At 45.8% G+C, this 15,379-nt stretch overlaps 1 protein-coding gene across 1 annotated transcript in view; it reads left to right on the forward strand.

Annotated features, from left to right (window-relative positions):
• The window catches only part of GARNL3 (GTPase activating Rap/RanGAP domain like 3), a 146,001-nt gene that overhangs the window by 19,489 nt on the left and 111,133 nt on the right, over positions 1 to 15,379 (forward strand). The gene's annotated exons all lie outside the window — the stretch shown is intronic.

Genomic DNA, 15,379 nt, shown 5'->3' on the forward strand with positions numbered 1-15,379 from the left:
TAAGGAAAGGGACGGATCTGGCTTCAGGGATGGCTAGATCCAAGGACGCAAATGCTGCCAGGTCAGTCCATTTCTCTCTTACTCCCATGTCCTCTGAATTCTTAGCCCTGCTTCTCTGTTGGCCATATTGTCTCCTACTGTCTGTGAGTTGTCACCATGTAGCGGGTGGCATGATCTCAGATAGCATGAAACTTGAGAGGAAGTCTTTCCCATTCATTAGAAGAACGGTGGGAAAGGTCTGGGCTACATATCCACGCCTGGTTTTGTGGTTTTGTGGTTTTGTGGGCGAGTATGTTACCAGGGGAAGAGGAGATAATTGTTGTTTGCCCTGGTGAGGAGAGTAGGCTTGGAGAAGAAAAGGTGTCATCAAGAGGTAGGAGAACAGGATTCAGATGGGTCATGGAAGCCATTGGAGGGATTTCAAGATGTGGAGTGGTCTGTGACTGATCACAAAAATAACTTAGGAAGTTTTTTCAAAAATATGGAACCTATTTCCCTGGAATCCCTAGTGGTGGGACTCAGGCGGCTGGCCTGTGGTGTCTAATGCAACCGAAAATTTGCAGGTGGAACTGCAGTCTGGCAACTGAATGTGCTGACCAGGCAGCTGTGGAGCACCTTTGAGAATAATGCGATTTCATTCGGGAAGGGAGGGCAGGAGGCCGAGTGCAAGACTCGGCAGTCCTCACTTCTCCCAATTCATCACCTTGTTTCAGGACCACTACTGACCTGAAATGAGGTAAAATTTCTTCCTAGACGTGTTCAGTACATTAGGGAAAAAGGAAAGCTATTAGAAAGATGGTTTTCAGGGCCATTCTGCCTTGAAAGGATGACAGCCAGAAGGGGAAGGAAGAAAGTTTGAAAAGTTTTTAATCCCCTCTGAATTATCTGCTAATTCTCTTTTACTATGATTCATGACAATATGCTACCAAAAAGTTGGATTTCTTACAACGGGTAATTCAAACTTCATTTCCCTCACTAGGCTGAATTGGCAGTTGTTTACTTTTTGATCTTTTGAGGAAAGTTGGCATGTATTTGGAAGAGTTTTTCTTCCAGGCATTATACGAATATCAGGCAGTTTTGTACTTACGACATTTTTAAAACAGCTTCCAAAACCCTTGAAAGACCTAGTTTGTTCCTGAATGAAGGGCCACTTAAAACTTAAAACACAGTGCTAGAATGTAAGCTTTCTGGTGTATGATTGGGGAAATTCTGTTCCGCTGTCCTCTTGGTACCATGGGGAATCTCCTCCGTGTGCATGGAGGAGAGAGGTTGGACCGCTAACCTGTCCCTCTCTCTTTTCCCCTCTCACTCTTGGGATTTGGTTGCCCACAGAGCTTGTGTGTTATCGCCTGTCTTGTTGTCATTTGGAAAAACACGCCCGAGTCCTCTAGAGGCAGGCGTAGAGGCCCGTCTGCCTTGGTTTCCCCTTTTGGAGCTCGACAGTCCTGAGACAGCAGTTGCCCTGGCAAGCATCCGGGCAAGTATCCCATAAGTGGCCTGTTCCACTGTCTAAACAGGAGGGATGGGGGCGTAATAGGAAGCCCACTTGGCGATCGGGCTCAATTACATTCACCAGTGAGACTCTGACAGTAAGGAAGTTGATATTATGATTTCCATTTGCTTGACTCTTGTCACTAATTCTTAACTGATTCCAAACACAGAGAAGAGAGCGTCTGATTTACTGATAAGCTCCCACAGCTCCCACGATTGTGAGACAGGCAAAGATTTGCAGGGGTCTGGTTAGGAGGTCTGGGGGTCTGTTTGGTTTACTGTGTTTTTCCTCTCTTGTTCTTCCCTGTCTTAGCAGAGCATCTGGCACATAGAAAGTGCTCACTAAATATTTGTTGGGTCTTAAGTGAAGGGCGATAGAGCAAAGGTGCTAGCTAGGAGGCTTCTGTCTGCAATGATGAGGGTCTGAGCTAATGCAGAGAACATGGAAATAGAGAAGAGAGTAGCAGCGAGGGACTATAAGACATTGTGGAATTCTACACACGCCCGTAGGTGCAAAATGGTAGACACTAGGCATTGCAGCAGTATTAGCAATAGCAAAAGATTGAAAACCATTGCCTGGGGAGCTGGTTAAATAAAATATGACGCATCCACTCAGCAGAGTACTTTGTGGCCATAAGAAAGAATACAGGAGCTTTTTGGGTACTGATTTGGAAAGATCTCCAAGGTACATTGAATGAAAAAATAACAAAAACAAGGAGTAGAGTTGTGTATAGCATGCTACCATTTGTGTGGGAAAAAAGGAAAAGGGAACTTGCATTTTTCTTTGTCAATGGCTAAGCATCTCTGGGAGGAATATGAAAGGAAATGAGGGGCTGAGGGGGCAAGAGAAGGGGAGGCTTTCCCTGTACAACCTTCTAGGCTCTGTGGGTTTTGAACCAAGTGAGTGTATTCTCTCTTCAAAGAATAAAATACAAATACACAGTTACAAACATACAACTTTCAAAAGCAATTCCTGCAGGCAGCAGGAACAGCACCCTGGCGACCCACCCAGTGCTGGGTGTGAGGGGAGACATGGGTGATTGCTCTGAACCTTGTGCCTGGAGAGGCTGACTGGGGAAAAGATGGCAGTTTGCTGAGCCACATGCAGGAGTTGGTGTGAGTGTGGTCCGGGGCTGCCCGGGTGTCCATGGAAACTAGGGCCCGCCCTGGGAAGTCTGAGTTTGCAGTTGGAGAGAAAGATCCAAATTGGAGCTTTGGTTTGGGGAGTTGTTAACTTAGAGGTGATATTTGAAGGCACAGGAGCAGAGAGGTCCCCAGAGAGGGAGGTGGCCTGAATCAAAAGGAGAGGATCTTCACCGATCAAGCTAGGCATGGAGTTAAAAATTGCACTGTAGGGGCGCCTGGGTGGCACAGCAGTTAAGCGTCTGCCTTTGGCTTAGGGCGTGATCCCGGCGTTGTGGGATCGAGCCCCACATCAGGCTCCTCTGCTATGAGCCTGCTTCTTCCTCTCCCACTCCCCCTGCTTGTGTTCCCTCTCTCCCTGGCTGTCCCTATCTCTGTCAAATAAGTAAATAAAATCTTTAAAAAAAAATTGCACTGTTGCTTCTATGTGATCTGAGAACCAGGAGGAGTATACTCTCACTCTGCCAGGACATCCTGGCCCTTTCCCAGGAACTGAAGCTGCATGTGCCCTACTCACCACGGGAGCTCAACAGCCCCTGGAGAGTAACAGCTAAAAGCAATCAGGTTTCCTAAGGAGGTTATGCCATTGCTAAGACTATTCAAGTTTTCTATTCTTTGAAATATTATGGTCCTCAAGGGCCAGCAACCCATTTTTGGTGCTCACCTCATCTTAAAGTACAGTACAGAACACTATAAGGACACACTATAAATAGTGACTAGATAGTATTATTCTTTTTAACTGCTGCTCTTATGGAGCAAAAGGAAATAGTTTAGGCTGCCCTGCCCTAAATTCACCTAGCTAACACTCATTTTTATAAGTCCCATTTTGGCCTTGGAAGCAGACTTGTTTTCTTGTCATCTTCTATAATGATAAATGTTCTTATTAAAATACTTTGCCTCCTACATTTCTGTAAGTTTGGTTTATCTATTTCTTTGCTTTCTTTAAAGCTCTTTCTCTCCCTTGGCTTCATAGTCTCATTTTCTTAGACTATCTCAGAATCAGAGTAGCTTAGTGATGTCAACATTTTAGAAAGCCTTTCAGAAATGTAGTTTGACCTTAAAAGCACAAAGTAAGCTGCTTTTCTTCTGCTACGTGGTCTGAACGTGCCTGCAGGAAAACTGCACACTGATAAGCATGGAGTGGATCTAAATTGGTCCAGAAAATTAGAAGGAGAATACAGAGATCATTTAAAGTGTAGCTTGGGCCTTCCCCCTCCGCTCTCCTAGGTCACCTCAAGGTAAAATTCATTCAGTTCCAGAGCATTTATTTCTATGCTTGAGACCAAGAATTTTTCACATATTGGTATTGGCTATGAAGGGGATCAGAATATGCCACCCCAAAATATGCTACTTTGGCATAAAGATTAGTTTGAGCTGAAGGCAGTGGGGAAGAAACTCACAGAAAGAACTCTCTGCCCTCCCCCTATCTGCTTAAAAGCAGGGCATAAATTTCCCATTGTAAAGGTGCCCCCTATCTTCTCCCATACCTAGAGGAAGAGAACAACCCTATCGCCAGAGACAGAGAAGGCATCAAGACGAGTCTGCTTAAATAAGCCTTACTAAATAACTTGTATCAACTATTAGTTTTGCCCCTGTATTTATCTTACCATGATTTACCACTCCTAGAAGCCTCAGGTCCTTCTTTTGTCTAGTCACTTCTCCACAATTTATAGCCCTTTGTTAAAAGGGTATATAAACCCCTGAGTCTAACTGCCTCTTTGGGTTTTCTCCTCTGTGGAGCCCTTGTGCATGTAAAATTAAAAAACTTCTATGCCTTGACTTCTGTTAATCTAGCTTTTTGTTTGGTTAATTCACAGACCTCAGTTTCAGAACCTAAGAGAGTAGAGGAAAAATTTTTCCTCCCCAACAGCTATGGTCCTAAAGTGTGAAAATTTTAGATTACAACAAATTCCAGCTTGTCACAAAGAGATCTTTTTCTTTGTGTTGTTCTTCAAGCATACACACACATCTTCCTAATGAGAGGCATGGAGCACAACTTCTGTTTATTCAAATAGGTACTGTGCTCAAACTAGAAATCTTGCTAAGTGCTTCTTCATATGTATTTTCTCATTAAATCCAACAGCCCTATGACAAAGGTACTATGGTTATCAGTATTTGTTGAATTAATTCATTATTCAAGCCCCATTTTACAGTTGTAGAACTGAGGATTCATGAAGGAGTGATCAAGCAGTGAATTAATGGTGGGCTAGACAGGGCTAAGCAAATGTGGGCAACACTTATGCACATATAATTTCTCTGTACATATAGATATTTAAGTTTAAGGTCAGGGTTCTGTGTTTTCTCTGTATGACATTTTTAAAGAATTTTTTGTGCTAGAATTTATGTGCAATAAACTGCAAGGATCTTAAGTATACAGCGGGATGAGTTTGGCACTTGTGCCTGATCTACTTTTTTCACCTGATCCACTTTTTAATGTTACAGTGCCAGTCACTTGCATTTGATTGTATCACCTGCTTATTGAAAGACACCAACCACCAGGCATAGGAAATGTGAACTTCATGAACTGATAGCTAGTGAATGAGGTCACAATTCTTCCATTGTGATGGCTCCCACAGCATTTGCTTTGTTTGCTCATATTACTGGCATCATATTAATCTCTGAAATGAATTTCCTGACACTAACCTGAGGCAACATTTACAATATTCTTATGTCTGACTCAAAACAGATTTCATGAATATGCTGTCTAATGGAGCTCACTTCCAGCAGCAGCTGATTGTGAAATTGAGAGCACATGGGGGTGTTCTCAGGCCTGATCTTAGAGAAAGTTATGGAGCAGCTTCTGTGTTCACCCTACCTAGTCTAGCTCACCCCACCCTCCTTTGTTACTCCTGCCCCTTGTAAAGAAGAAAAGCCCTAGGGGACATGATGGTTCTCCTCAGATCTTTGAAGGGCTTTCCTAGAGAAGTGATCTTAACTTATTTTATATGGCCCCAAAGAGTGAGCTGGCTTGTTTTCTTTCTTTCTTTCTTTCTTTCTTTCTTTCTTTCTTTCTTTCTTTCATTCATTCATTCATTCATTCATTCATTCATTCATATTACACAACTCCTGACTCTGTGCCAGGTATTATGTTAGGTGCTAAGGATTTTGCATTGAGCAAAACCAAGGGAGATCCTGCCAGTGTGAAGTTTATACTCTAGTGGGAGAGGCAGGTGTTAATCCAACCCCTTCTTTGGAATTTCTAGTCCGGGGGCAAGGGGTGGGTCCGAAAGAAGAAGGAGTTTGGAGAGCGCATTCCAGGTCCTAACATGAGAAACGCAGAAGCTGCTCATGGGCTGGAGGAAAAGGAAGAAAGGCAGAGTGGCTGAAGTGCTCAGAGGAAGGGGAGCAGGCCCAACCCCACAGTGGTGAGGTTGGGGGGTGGTATGTGATGGTAAAGAAATTGAAGAAGAGTATGGTGACTAACATAACATAATAAAAAATAAAAGAAATTGAAGAAGAATGAAAGGGTGAAGATGTAGGATCAGCTGGTGGAAATCCAGGTGTGATGGACTTTAATTCACTCCTGGAGAAAACTGTTTAATAGTCAGAATGGAGGGCCTTGGGGCATACTGTGTTTGTGATCACTAATAGTGTGTAAGTACAGACTGGGTAGCTCTTTTTCAAGTATCTGGTAGAGAATACACAATCACAGATAACAGGTTGGACCCCAGATGGTCCCTAAGTCTGTGGAGCTGGAAGTCTCTGGAAGTCTTTTCCACCCTAAGATTGTATGATGAGGAGACAGGAAGACTGATGAGGCCATTGTTGGCATCTGGGATTCAGACCATGAGGACCTGTTGGATGGAGGGACTGGGCTGGCTGAGGATAGGGCTGATCACCCTCCATGGTTGAGGACTGACTGTAGAGCTTGGGAGGGAGAAGTCAATGGTGATTCATTCCATACCTTGGAGACTGTGAAATAATTGAGTGCTGGCAGAAGTGAGAAACCACATTGTTGGATCAGTTTCAGAAAAACCACACTGACCTCGTGGCACTTCTGGGAGAAGCAGGAAAGGTAATTGAGTGTACGTCAAGCCCAGAGATGTAAATTTGGAACTTGTCAGTAATATCGATGCCATAAAAGTGCACAAGTCCTTCAAAAGACGGACTTCAGGGAGCACTTCACATTTGGGAACAAAAAGAGAAAGAACAAGCCAGTGAAAGAGGCGGAGGTGACTGGTTCTATGGGGTTCTGTAGAGAAGATGCCTTCCCTGGGCATCCAGTGGGTGGGAAGTTGGTCTGCCAGCATTTCTCAGGTCACCTTTGGAATTTATTTTGGTTAAAAATACAGGTGCTTAGATCCTATTCCTGAAGATTCTGATCAAGGAGGTTTGGGGTAGGGACTGGGCATCTATATATTTAGATGAAAAATTTTTAAGCAAACTAAGACTTTTGCAGGGGACAACAGGAAACTGTCTTTATGACGTTGTGTTGGTGAAGGACTTTTTTTAAGTCAGAGAAACAAAGACCAGAAAGGAAAAGATTGAAAAATGTTTACACTACAATTTTTAAATTTCTCCATGATAAAAGATACCAGGAGCAGATTTTTAAAAGAAAAACCACTGTTTCGAAGAAGAGATCTGTGATTTGTTAACCAGAAAGGGTTAGTATTCAGAACATACCAATAATTCTTATTAATCAATTAGGAAAAGACCAACAACCTATAGAAACAGAGTGGGTGAAGAATCAGGAATAGGCAAATCCTAGAAAAGGTAGCCCATATGGCCAAAAAGCAAAGAAAAAGATGTCCCAGCTCTTGTGTTGTCAGGGGAGTGCAGATTGAAACCACACCCCAGTGAGACACTATTTCATATCCTTCAGACTGGCCAAAACCAATTTCTGACAACACCAAGTGTTAACGAGGATACGGAGCACCCACAACTCCCGTGCTGTGGTTGGGAGGGTAAATTGCTACACTCACGTTGGAAAGCAAATCTGCAATGCATAGAGAAAATAAAGATGCACATATGACCCAGCAGTTCCACTCCTGGGTATGTCATCTAGGGACATGATTGCCATCGTACTGGAGGAGAGATATAAAAGGATGTTGATTACAGCGCTGTTTAAAAACTGGAAACAACTGAAATATCCAACAGTAGGAGAATGGAAGAACAACGGTACATTAATCCAGAAGGATACTCTGCAGCAGTGTATGTGAATGAATCAGAGCTACAGGTATCGACGTGTACAAATTTCAACAACAAATTGTTCAGCCAGAGAAGCTAGTTGCAGGAAGACATGCATAGTAATGGTATTTATTTGTGTAAAATTTTAAAACATGCTAAATAATACTGTATATTGTTTATGAATAAGCACACAGTACAAATATAAAAATACAAGCAGGAAGTATAAACCAGTATTATTTAGTGATTATTTCAGGGGAGGGAGAGATGACAGTGGGACCAAAGAGATGTACGCAGGGGTTTCAGGCCTGTCTTATGTTCATTATGTTGTTTTTCTATGTCTTGAAATATTCCATAATAAAACAGATTAGAGAAAAAAATCCAGCTGATTCCGATATATAGCTAGGTTTGAGAACCAAGATCTAAAATCAGTGCTTCCCCAAGTTCCATATGCATATGAGTGCTCAGGGGATCCTGCTATTCTGTTTCGTGAGCTCTGGGGGGGGTGCTGAGAGTCTGCATTTCTAACCAGCTCTGGTCCAAGGACCACACCATTCTAAGTCGCAAGCGTCAGAATGACCTGGGTGTTCTCTAGGACCCTTGGCACGCGGGGGACTGTTCAGAAGCACCCACTCTGGACAGCGTGCCTCCCTGCAGGGTCCGGGTGCAGTTGGAGGCAGGTCTTGTGCATCTCAGTGGGAAAACGTTGAGGACCTGGGGACACAGACCTTAGAGGGATTTCCCCAAAGAAGCCAGATCTGCAGGTGATCAAGGGAGGTATGCAGCAACATATGTTTTCTGTTGATTTTTTTTTCCTTAAACCAGTTTCTGCTTAATACTCTGTGGTCATGCCTGTATAGGTCTCCTGTGGGCAAATTATCCTCGGAGCTGGAAGGTTCTTCAGTCCCTTTTCTTAAAGGAAAAGGGAAGCTCAGGTCACTGAAGGGTGGGGAAGGGAGAGAGCAGATGGGCAGACCTTACATTTGCAGGAATCCTCTTGTAAGTAGTGGTTCCCAGCTTTCTGGATGGTGGGTCTTGAGCTGAGAAAAGCATGACAGACCCCCCCGCCCGACTTCTGCTCTGGGCACCCGCACCTGAAGATTGCATATGCTACCCATGAGGGAATAAAAAGAGGCTGTTTTACAGTTTACCGTATTTGCTCTCCACAGGTGTGCCTTGTGCTTCCACAATATTTCTGTTCCCTTGAAGTCCTGTGTCCTTGACATTTTCCCACTGAACCGTAAGCACTGTGAGAGCAGGGACCACACATCTCAGGTTTAGCACCTGAGCCCAGGACCTGGTACCTCATACCTGCTTGGGACTGCTTATTGAATGAGTGAAAGAATTTTGACTCAGAGTTTTTTTAAATGAAACTTTTTATTTTGAGAGAATCATAAATTCATATGAAGTTGTAAGAAAACAGAGAGAGGGGTGCCCGGCTGGCTCAGTTGGAAGAATGTGTGACTCTTGATCTCGGGGTCGTGAGTTCGAGCCCCATGCTGGGCATAGAGCTTACTTACAAAAAGAAATAAAGAAATAACCCAGAGAGATCCCAGGTGCCCTCTACCCAGTTTCCCCCACGGTAGCACCTTGTATCACTGGTGTACGGTATCACAGCCAGAAAGTTGTGGCCAATACAGTCCACTGGTCCTAGGTTCCCATTTTACACACAGTCCTGTCACATGGGTGGGTTTGTTTAGCCATCACCACAGGCCCGGCAGGGAATGGCTTCCTCACCACAGGCTCCCCAAGCAGCCCTTCATAACCACACCCACCCCTCTACCATGTTGTCATCTCAAGAATGTTAGATAGATGGAATCACACCTTTTAGGATTGGCTTTTTTCACACACTGATTCCCTGGAAATTTATGCTACATTTATCAGCAGTGTGTTCTTTTAATTTCTGAGCAATACTCCATGGGCTGGATATACCATGGTTTGTTTAACCAGTTGCCCCCCTCTTTTTTAAAGATTTACTTATTTATTTTTGAGTGTGAACTAGGATAGGGGCAAAGGGAGAGGGAAAGGGAGAGAAACAGATTCCCCGCTGAGCTCGGAGCCTGACTCGGGGATCTATCCTACACGACCCTGAGATCACGACCTGAGCCAAAATCAAGAGTTGGGTGCTTAATCAACTGAGCCACTAAGGTGCCCCCTAACCATTTGCCTTCCAAGGACTTCAAGGATTTGTCCAACCTGGGGCTATTCTGAAGAAAGCTGCCACGAAACATTTGTGTACAGATCTTTGTGACTATCCATTTTCATTTCTCTGGGATAAACGCCCAAGAGTGTAATTACAGGGTCATATGGGTAACTGCATGTTTAATTTTATAAGTCACTGCCAAACTGTTCTCCAAAGAGGCTTAGCTTACCATTTTCCATTCCCACTGAGATGTCTGAGGGGTCCGGCTGCTCCAGTCCTTGACAGCATTTGGTAGGGTTGCTGTTTTTTATCTAGAGAGAGAATTTCAGAGGCACTGGTTGAGATCATTATCAAGAGGAACTTTGCAAGGAATTACCAGAAGGCTTGAATTGTAGTAGAGAACCATGTGAATTCCAGGGACATGTGTCTTTGTCGGAAACTTAGTGGATACATAAATACTGTAGGAGGAGTGCATTCCAGAATGTTGGAGAAACGAGGATTCAGGTGAGAAAGGTGTCTTAGTGATGAAGAAAGTAACATCAGATGTACCCAGAGGTTGTCAGAGTATCTAATGGTAGATGGGGGGTGAGGAAGGGGAACGAGAAGGAGGCAGGAACCCACCTGGGTGTAAGCAGAGCCAAGGTGAGCAGACATTATCATTTATTCATGATTCATTTATTCAGCCAATTTACTGAGCAGCCGGCTATGAACCAGGTACTCTGTAAGACACAAAAGGCATGGTGATGACCATGACAGATGAGGTCCCCGGCAGTTGGAATAGCCAACATTTATTTAGTGGCTACTATGCGTCAGGTGTTGTGCTAAGCACGTTATGGTGGTATATTTTAATCTTGCCGTGGAGATGGAAATACAGACAAGGAAGGAGGCTCAGAGAGGATGAGTAACTTGCCTGGGGTCACAGAGCTGGTGTGCCATAGAGCTGAGCTCCAAATCCAGCCCTGTCTGACCCCCTTATGGCTGGGGGAACTTGCTAAGGGTATGCTAAACCTAACATCCTGGTCCAAGGAACACGTGATGCTGCAACCCCAGAAAGAGGGTAGGGGACAGGGAGCTGTGTCTGAAGCAAGACCCAAGGGGCTCTGACTTCCAGGTCTCCTTACACTCTACAAATCTGCCTGCTTGATTCTCCCTTCCTCGTATCTGAACTGTCTTCAAAAGAGGACAGAAGTCTTCCATTTCATCATTGGAAATTACTGTACGATTGCATCTCGGCTTTTCTGGTGTCACTTACCTTCGGGAGAGACAACCAGTCCCTTCTTTGCGGTAAGCTGTTCCGGTTCCTGGGGTTAGGAGGCTCACGCTCTGTCCAAGCCTAAATCTGTAGTCTGGCACATTTTTTAGCCTCTCTGTTCCTCAAATAGGGGGCTCTCTTCCATCTGTCTGTTACTATCTGCTTATCAGGAGGGCTGAGGCCTCGTCCTGGTGCTGCTGACATTGAACTCTCCTGTCAGTAGTCTTCTGAAAATCAGCCTGTTGCTTCTCAGAAATTCTCTCTGCCGACCCAGGAAGAGTCCCCGCAGTCGCTATTGGCTTTAACTGTTTCAGCAGGGCTGGAAATGACAGGGGCCTGGATTGGTGGGGTCTGGCCCATCGTCAGGGGGAGTCACGAATCTCTAGGTCAGTTGAGTAAAGGACCCGTAACCCTTGAGTGTCAGCTTCCTTTCTTTCCTTATTTAGTTTGATTCTTTGGAGGGGATTGTCCTGCTTTCTGGGAACCTGATTTATATAATGGTAATTTTTCTAGCCTCTTTGTGGGGCTGGAAATCTTTGCTCTCATCCCAGGCCTTACTTAAAGACGTGACATGAAGGTCCTCAGCTCTGTGCATGCTTGCAAGGTGTGATCCAGCATCCTCACACATTAATTTGCTAAAACAAAGTTTCTATTTAGAGCCCAGAACACATTGCATGGGAGTGAGGAGCTCAAACTCTCTGGTTCTTTTTTGCACCTGCCTTGTGCTGGTGACATGCTCTTGGTTCCCAATAATTCTCTAGGTGGGGTCACACTGCTAGGGCAACCCTTTGAGGGAGGAGACGTCATGCTGAGCCATGAGGCTGCACTTGGCCCCGTCCCGGGAGGCCTGCTACTTGGCCCCAAACCCCCTCTTCTGCTGTGGGGGTGTGGTGTCTTATTTAAAACTCTTTAAAAAGTGGATAATCCTTGATGTCAAATGTCCCTTCCCAGGGCTCTAACACTAAGAAGAGTAATAATACAGTAGCTGACACACATCAAGTAGTTTTTATGTGACAGAACTTGTGCTTAAAATAAATTTTTATTTGTTCTTTCTAATTTACCCTTTCTAACCCTGTTCTGTAGGCGATACTATCAGCCACGTTTTATACAGGAGGGAACTATTGCCCAGAGAGGTTAATAACTTATATATCTGTGACCGAATCACATGCCGGCAAGGACTATATCACGCGTCCTCCCGTTAAAACAAACATGGCCTTGTCCCTCCTGATGCAAGTGCTGCAGAATGGCTGATGGGTTTCCCAGGGATTCCGGAGTCATCTGGAAGAGCAGTATTTTTCCAAAACACTATCTATGGACCACCTGCATCAGAATTCCCCCGGCTGCTTGTTAAAGTCACAGCCGTGCTGAATCATAACCTCTGGGAATAGGGCCAGGGAATCTGCATTTTTAGAAAGCTTCCCCCAGGGATTCTCATGGACTCAAGCATTTCCATTGGCTTTATTAATCCCAGTTCACGGGGAGGCCTGAAACCAGCGACAGGGATTTGCGAGGCTATACAGCAGTGATCGGGCAAACATTTTTCTGTAAAAGGCCAGACAGTAAATAGCGTGAGCTTTGCGGGCCATACAGTCTCTGTTGCAGCTGCTCAGCGCAGCCCCGAGGTGATGCAAATGCCCTCACAGACTCCTTGCAACCACACGGTGTGGCTGTGTGCCGATGGAACTTTGGTTGCAATAACAGGCGGTCAGGGGGCCTGTAGTTTGCTGACCCCTGAGAGTCATCCTGGCCCACCAGCACTCTGACCGCCCCTTTCTGTGGGAGTTATTCTTCTGTCTGTTCATGACAGAGAGCTGTAGCCGTTAAGATAAAATCAGCTGTTCTTATAAACTCTGAATCTTAGTGACATAGAATAATGAAAGTTATTTTTCACTCGTGCCACTGGGGATCTTCTTTGTGGTCACGTAGGGACCAAGGCTCCTTCTTGTTGGGGCTTCACCCCTGTTGGTCCTCACAGCCCTCTCCAGTCAGCCAGTGGGTGAGGAAAGAGAGCAAGGATTATTCGTGGGAAATATGTATGGGCTGGGTCTGGAAGGAGGTACCCATCATTTCTGCCCACAACAGAACTCTTCCTGTTTGGATCCAGAAACAGTGATTTCTCAAGCCTGCGAGGCCCTTGGTGTCTAGACCCTCTCTGTTACCTTTCTCCTTTGTGTGAAACCCATCTGGTTCTTGCCTGGGCTCATCTCTTCTTTAAGAAAAAACTTTGCTAAGGTCAGCCAGGAGGGGCCAGGCACAGCCTCACTGCTGTATCCAACCACTTTCCCTTAGAGCTGCAGGCTCAGGAGGCACAGGGCCCCCTTCGACGTAACCCTGGGGATATGTTTTGTCACATATTCTGCTGCTGTGTTCCCTAGATCTCCATCTTCCCAGCCACCAAGATCCATTTCCTTACTGGCGGCTGCCTACCTCCCAGGCAGGTGCCATGTATTTTAGGCTGTTGCTAAGGTAGCACCCCCACTGCAAGGTACCCACTTCCGTGTTAGTTCGGGTGACACGGCAGCTTTAACAGGTAAACCGAAATGCTATGGGATTGACACAACTCAGTGTGGATTCTTGCTCACAGCATATTCTGATACAGATGTTCTTGGAGGTGTGGCCTTCCACTTGGTCTTTCAGAGACCAGGTTTTTTCCATCCTGAAGCTCTGCCCTCCTGCCGGTCCTTGTAGTCCTTTCCACCCTGCTGGCCAAGGGGAAGGAAAGTAAGGGCCTCCCATGGGATGTGCCTGGAAGCCATGCATAGCGCTTCAGCTCATATTCTCTTGGCCAGAGCTCACTCATGTGGTCACACGGCAAGAGGGGCTAGGAAATGTTGTCTAGTGACAAGCCCAAGAGGAAAAGAGAATAGGTTTTGGTGGGTACATAGCGGTGTCTGCTTCTTGGGCCAGGACTGTCTGGACTGATGGACGAATGACCTCTGGCAGAGGAGGGAGACTGTCAACAGGCAGCCTGCCTTGGGGCTCACTAGGGTGCTCTCAGGCATTTGTAAGTAAGATCCAAACGATGTGCAAACACCTTCGTCAGTACAACAGACATTCCCTGCATGTCCGCTCTGTGCCGAGCACGAAGCCAGGCACTGGGACCCGCAGGAGAGCAAAGCTCCTCTTGGAGCTCTGGGGGACTCCTTTAATCACATCTCCTGTGGTGGGTACCAAAGGGCCAGGGAGCCTGGGGAGGGAGTCGGGGAGGCCAGAGGGTTTTGTGACATGGTGGTTCGAGGGCCTCCGGTAGCCGCAGAAAGGCACCCCATATAGTTCAGCCTGGCTCTCGCCATTAGCAAGCGCTGTCTCCACAGCGAATTGCACGAAATGTAATTAGAGGGGGAAAAGGGCAACGGATAGCAGATGTTCTGTTTCTGTCTCTCCGGGTTGTTTTCATAGGACACTGCTTTCCCGCTATGAAGCTTCTAAGGATGTTGCCCCAGGATGCAGGGTGGTCATCTTTTTTTGTGTTAGTTTTTGGCTGTTGGCAAAGTTAGGGAGCTGAGAACGCCCTTGGTGGTGCTGAGGGCCACCTGGGGAGGGGCCCAGAGCCTAGCATCCTTGCTCTTCTCATGATGTTGGTCATTTGTGTTAGAAGCTGCTGCCACTGTTGGTGGTGGGGTGGTGCCCCCCCCCAAAAAAACTGAAAAGGTGGGCTGCACTGGGCAGACAGAGCTTTCAGTCACTAGCCATTGGGCGTTCGTTCTGTGCCCCTCCCTGGCCTGGTGCAGAGACACTCCTGGAGACCACTCTCTTGGTAACCCAGGGCCACCGGGGAAGGATCTGGAAACTCTTATGTAGGGCACTGGCAGTATTCTCCAGGAGGGTTTTCAGAACGGGCTAGGAAAATGGGCATAGAGGACATATTTAATACAGACCGGAATAAGCCATGGAGGGAAGTTTTAAATCTCCTTCAGAGACTTTTTTGGGGGCTAGAAAATCCTGTCTCTGGAAGCAGGATGGTAGCCTGGGAAATATCTGGGGCACCCTTCCAAGCTGGATTCGTTAATTTGTTGCACATTTTCTGCTAAGGAAATGAGGACTACAAAAGGTTAAATTTCTCATATAAGATTAATTCAGCCATCTCTGTGAAATGGTGGACGCAGAATACCAATAGACCCTGATTTCTCTCATGCTGTCTTGCTTGGAGCCTATCAAAGAGTGTCCTGGCAAAGAGTCAGGTCTGTGGATGCGGAACAGTGGAGTCAGTCTCTCTCTGAGCGTGC

The sequence above is a fragment of the Ailuropoda melanoleuca genome, chromosome 7 (assembly GCF_002007445.2).
Source record: "Ailuropoda melanoleuca isolate Jingjing chromosome 7, ASM200744v2, whole genome shotgun sequence".
NCBI classification, from domain to species: Eukaryota; Metazoa; Chordata; class Mammalia; order Carnivora; family Ursidae; genus Ailuropoda; species Ailuropoda melanoleuca.